This window comes from Pleurodeles waltl, chromosome 4_2 (assembly GCF_031143425.1).
Source record: "Pleurodeles waltl isolate 20211129_DDA chromosome 4_2, aPleWal1.hap1.20221129, whole genome shotgun sequence".
Taxonomy (NCBI): Eukaryota; Metazoa; Chordata; class Amphibia; order Caudata; family Salamandridae; genus Pleurodeles; species Pleurodeles waltl.
The window spans coordinates 532326757-532332756 of record NC_090443.1 but is presented as its reverse complement, the minus strand read 5'-3'; the positions used below and the strand labels follow the sequence as shown (position 1 = coordinate 532332756).

General features: G+C 41.0%; 1 protein-coding gene across 1 annotated transcript in view; it reads left to right on the top strand.

Moving 5' to 3' along the window:
• The first annotated feature begins 399 nt into the window (after positions 1 to 399).
• NPL (N-acetylneuraminate pyruvate lyase) overlaps positions 400 to 6000 on the top strand; it is a 216647-nt gene continuing 211046 nt past the window's right edge. The window contains exon 1 of the mRNA XM_069232054.1: positions 400 to 536. The gene's annotated coding sequence lies outside the window, so the exon portion shown is untranslated. The remainder of the gene's footprint in view (positions 537 to 6000) is intronic.

Genomic DNA, 6000 nt, shown 5'->3' with positions numbered 1-6000 from the left:
AGAAGGGGGACGGAGCGTTTTGTCGTGAATTAAAGAGGCACGAATGGGATTAAGGCAGGCTGCCAGTCTCGCTATTTGCGCTTGCTGCGCACTTCTGAGAAGAGTTTCGGTCATCGGGCCTTTCTTTCACACGCACTGGTGGGATACGTTTCCTCATTATGCACAGTCAGCCGGTGGATTTAATTTTGATGACAACAGGCCTGATTCCTGGCCCTGCGAGACAGGGTCCGTAATGCCACCGCGCGGAGTATTTTTGAAAATTCCCTCGTTGTATCGGCGCAGGCGAATGGCAGTAGAGAGGAAAAAACAACAAATCACTGGATCATGAAACAGAAATGAGGCCACGTGACCTACCTCTGGTTTGTCATGTGAGGTTCTGGGGTTGTGTAGTCAGCAGACCGGTAGGCGTCCGTCCAATCAACAACCCTTGGCTGATTCGTCGGCACACCCGGTGCCCGCTGTGAAGGAGGAGTGAAAAGCAACTGTGCAACAGGCAGAGCGACGCTGGAGCAGGAAGCTCAACGCTGAGACAACAGGTGAGCCAACTACCAGGTAGAGTGTCCCTGAGAGCAGTAGGGGGTCCCCTGGACCGTAAGTAAAAGTGCAAAACCCAGGAACGGCAGGCGGCAGAACCTACGATAGAGCCTAGGAGTAGTAAATGTCGTATTGCACTGGTTCAGTCAGCTCAGAGACAGCCAGGATAAGCTAGAAGTCATTTGACGCCAAGGACTGCGGAAAACGGCCTTAGGGCACAAGAGGCAGTTCAGTCTGAGCGCAGGAATCTCGCAAGGGGTTAATTACACCGTTCGTGAAGCAGATAGGCATCCGGGCGACTTCAGTAATAGGTAGTACAGAATGGAGACCGAGAGCGGGCTGTAAAGCATTAGGCCAGGCACATATCCAGTCCCACTGAATTATGCGGCATGTTTGACTAAATTAGACAGAAAAAAGTGACAGTATCCGCCTGACGTCGCAAATTTTTGTGATAGTCTTACTTCATTATTTTGTCATAGTCTTACTTCATTATTTTGTCATTTTTCACATGTTAACACTGTCTTGACAAAAGTTTCATCTCAGTACCTGTTTAATATCCTTATACGGTAAGTAATAAGCTAATGAAAGGTGACCAGTCGACTATCGCTTAGGGCTTTCATGTGTGTGACAACATAGGCCACTGAGATTATAGTAAATATTGATCTGTTTGAAATAGATAGAATTGTTTTTGTTAAAATCTACAGGTTAGGCTCTAAATTGTGGGTTATGTGGCAAGCGAGGCAAATCCATAACCATGCTTAAAACTGTGCTGCCGTAGAATCTTATAATACCAGTCGCCCTTCATTCAGACAAAGAAAGTATATTTTAATACCGCTTTTGGTATCTAACCCTGCTGAGGCTGGGAGCAGGGCACTACATCGGTGGCACAGATGGGACGCTTAGAGACAGTTTTCACTACTTGCAAGCAACAGCTGAAGCTTCAACAGTTTTAATTGAGCGTAAATATGGGCCTTGCACCCCAGGAGAATAAATGCCACAGACACAGTTGCTGTGATTTCAGCATGCCCAAAAGACCCCGAAGGGGCGTGGAACAGTTTTTTAAACATTTTATTTAAATTAACAAGAGCACATCATGGGACGCCAAATGAGCTAACTTCTAAATTTCGAAAGGGGGTGGTGCGGTATGAGCGACGATCTTTAACCTTGATGATGCTAGAAGTGACATCACCAGAATTTTTGTTGCTTATATGACATTGGGGGACCACAGGACATGCACATCTTTAAAATACAGAACGCTAATATGCATTAAATTAAAATGGGCACAAACATAACCCACTACAACGCCCAAAAGCCAAGTGCCTACTTTAAAAAAAAAACAAAAAGAGTGATAGTGGATTGGTTTAATCAATGAGAAGTGTCAATGTTGTTTACTGTAAACCTTTCTAAATTGATTTGGACCACTAATATTCAGACGTTCAACCCTCTAGTGTCAATTAAATAACTAAATTGTTATCTGGTTAGAGTACACTAAGTTTGCCAATAACCTATTTATACAATTGTTTTTTTTGGGGGGGGTTGCAAAACACAAAGTGCAGTAAAAGTAGCTAAATATCATGTCAGTCTATCCTGTTTTGTTTTCTGGGACATGTAGTGTTGCTTTTATCCTTGTGAAAAATGGCTTTACAACCTTAGCATGAAAGTGCTGCTTGCTAAAAAGCCAGGATTGGCTACAGGTGTCCCGTGAGACCTGAGCTCACTTGCCAGCTAGTAACCTTGCTTATGAAAAACACCATATAAAACTTATCTGTGCATGTAGTTTGTCAAGTTGCTCCTGATTAGCAGAAAGATTTCCACCCCTAAATGGTAATCTCAGACTACCCACCGCCTGTGTCTACTAAGCCTTCCCTTGGTCACATTCTCCAAGCATCTGGTTGTGGCAAAACACATCTTTTGATGGCTATGGCTTGAATACCACCTTCCGCTCACCTCCTCCTTTCTGCAGCAAGCGAATTGTGCTAGTGAGCTGCAGAAATGGGGGTAAAAAACCTAATTGAAATGTGATTTTATTTCTTGCAGACCTCTTAGAGGTGGTGATTGTTTACAGGAGTAGGTATCTGTGGCAGCTGAGGTCGTCTCCCATTCTGAGAGTTGTAGTAAATAGCACGAATACACCTGGAAACTGTCAGCTCAGCTCCTTTTACAAGTGATAGGGATGGAATATCATGTGATTGAGCGAGATGCCAGTTACATAGGTGGTGAAAACTTATTGGGGGTTGAATACTCTGAATTAGGTGAAAGAGGCTGTTGGCCATGTTGGAATGGAAGTAAAGACAGTGGATTTGGAATGTGTGTGACCTGAGAACATTGGATCAAGCTATGAATTCCTAGGTGTGGCTGTCGGAGTCAAACTTATAGATCCCTGTCGAAAGAGTTCTTACAGAAGTGGGGGTGCTGAGGAACAGGTTCCAGCTGGGCTCGGAATATGGTATTTTAGGACATATTTAATAGTGATCGGGATTGGAGACAGTAATATGTTTACATAAAAACAGGATAGAGTTGGATCCAAAGTGATGTGGATGGCTTTAATGACCAGTGTGAAGAGAAATACAGGTGTTGCCCGGACCTCTGGAAAGGTGGGCGATATTGTAGTTATTTTGCCTCTTTGGTGTTGTCTGAGAGTGTGTGGGCTCTGCAATAAATAAACAAACTCAGCCCTTTCTCTCCTCGTTTACTTAATCCACCCTCATTTACCCTTTACTTCAAGAGAAATGCACAGCAAGAGCGCTTGGAGACTTTAAAATGTTTCATTGTAGATTTCTGTTGTTGATTTCCCCCTTTCTGTTTCTATTAATGAGGCCAGTTCTTAATGTTTTCATATTGTGGTGTCATGCCGTGACAATTTGGACCTTCCCTGAGCTTCGCCGACGCTTGTACTCTGGTACTCCCTAGCATGAGCACCAGTGATCTATTTCTTTCTACAATGATTCAGGAAACAGTTATAGGTCTGGTTGTATGAAAAACATGATGTAATGGAGTTCTGTTGAACGATACCTCCACCAGCTCTCCACTTGAAAAATATTGTTTAGTGAATCTTTTTATTTTTATTTTATAATACTCAGTAAGGTGAGCCATCTCATTTAGATGAGGAAGGCGTTTCAGTCTAGGGGCAGTGAGAGAGAAAACATTGTGTGAGAGGGCAATGTGGGGTATTTGATTTACAAAGTGAAGGTGTGGTCTGAGCATGGTGTTGGCATGCGACAGTGACAAGGGGCGAGGTGCAGTGTGCTAGACGGTGAAAGTATTTGAACAATTGTTATGGGGATCTATTGTGCACACTAAGCAAGCCTGAGGGAAGAATACCTGGCCACGATTGGAAAAGTGTAAAAGTTGTACATAGCTGAAAAGCCTAGTGTGGAGAATCCAAGGGAAGTTTGGCATATTAGTCCAGACTTCTGAAAAAGAGCGCTTAATCAGTGCCTTGGCCGATCTGGAGGTGTGTGGTCTGGTTTTGGTGAGGTTGAGCAGTGTTGGCGCATCAGACCTTAATAAGTAAACTTCCAAAGGGACGTGAGCAGGTTGATAAACCTTTTGACCAATGCTTGAGATGTTGCCACTATACAGGCCCTGTGCCAATGTTAATCAAAACCCAATTGTCAATTATTAACATCAATAACATTAGTAATCAATAGGAGTCAGTAATTGACGCACCATGACCTTGCAGTCATGAATAACCACACCATTTATGTAAAAGTTACAATATTTATTTCCCTGTATTAACAATGCTAATGTCACGTAAATTAATCTCAATCAAATGATAAACACAGAAACACTGGCTGTTCAAATCTGCGGAGGAATCTTAATCTAATCAAGGTTTGAGCTACTACACATTCTAATATTACATTGCGAATTAATAGCAAGAATAACTGCGCAAATGATATCACATACATTTAGTTTCAGCAAAGAAAATACTTCAGATATTATTTCATATAATTATCTTCATCAGTGAGCTCCCTAACTGGCGTCTGATTAGAATTAGCATGTTGGGCTTCATGCAAAAAATTTAGTCAACACAAATTTGGAAAATATCTGACTATGGCTCTATCAAAATATTGTGGTTGGTACGTAGAAAGGAAAGCTAATAGACATGCCAAACGTCATTACGGTTGTATAACTAATCCCCAGTGTGGATCAGCAAGCAGTGTCAGTCTTCGTCCTCAGGACATCAGTTCGGTCAGCAAGGCATTAGGATACAGCATCAATATTAAGAAAAGGCAAAGTCTTTTAAGCAATAAAGTTAAGCACCTCTCTTCTCAAGACAGAACATAATGGCGAGTGAATGGGATAATGATGTCTTCTTCTCAGTGCAGTCCCGTTAATTTAGATTTCCTAAAACTACTTTCCAAATCCCCATTGGTCAAGAGATCGCATGTTCACACTTTGTCTAATAAAACAAAAACATCCGATCTAAAGTTTCTACTAGTACATGGTTCACATGTCGCTGATTGGCTTCTCTTGTAATGTCCTCATCATCCGGCTCATCAGGTAACAATATTGTTGCAGCTTATACTACAGTCATTGTCTCTACTGTTTTCTCCTGAGAAAGTCAGTCTTGCACATGTTACACTTACAATTTTTCATTCAACAGGAACAGCATCTACTAGCAAGCAGTTCTCATGGGAAAGACTTTAGCCACTAGCACATTTGGTCAGCACAGTGGAAAATCACAGTTTAATTCTCTAAGCAGATATTTTATTAAACGTTTCAGAAATGCATTTTGACATGAGACTGTGAAGCTAGGCCAAGACCTCCGCTTAGTTAAGGTTTTCAATAAATAAAGCTAATACGTAATGTATAACCATAAATATGACATTACTACATTAATCAAACATATGCTCAATATTTCATATTAATAAACCATTAATAATTACACTTTGTGAATACTGGCAGTCGTGGTCATACTTTCAAATGCGTGCATTATTTTTCCTACATTATTGCATTCTCTATGCAAATTCAACACTCAGGATATATGACTATTCATTAATAATTCTGTTAAAAAGTCCCACTTTAGCAGCAGGCTCATGGAAAGCTGCAACTGTTTCTTTCAGTAGTTGTTGGTTCGATCCTGTGTGGCATAAAGCGTCCCCAGATCTCAGCAGGATTAAACCGTTAAGACAATTACCTCTGTAAAATTTAATAATAAAGTGCAAGAATTTCACTCACTCATTCTTTCATTCTACCCACTTACCCATCTGCAGTATAGCACGCACAAACGTTCAACAGTTTATACAAGTTGAATTACAAAAATACTAGTTGAACAAAGAAAATATGGTGCCACCTAAATGGTATGCTTGCAATGAAAATCATACTAAACACACTAGAGTGATTTGCAATGTTTTTTCTTTTTTTTTTTTTTTTTTTTTTTTTTTTTTTACAAAGTCTATCGTTCATTTGAAGTTCCAAAATGACTGCTGTGTTTAGAAGCAATGTGCTCATCTTGGAACGCTA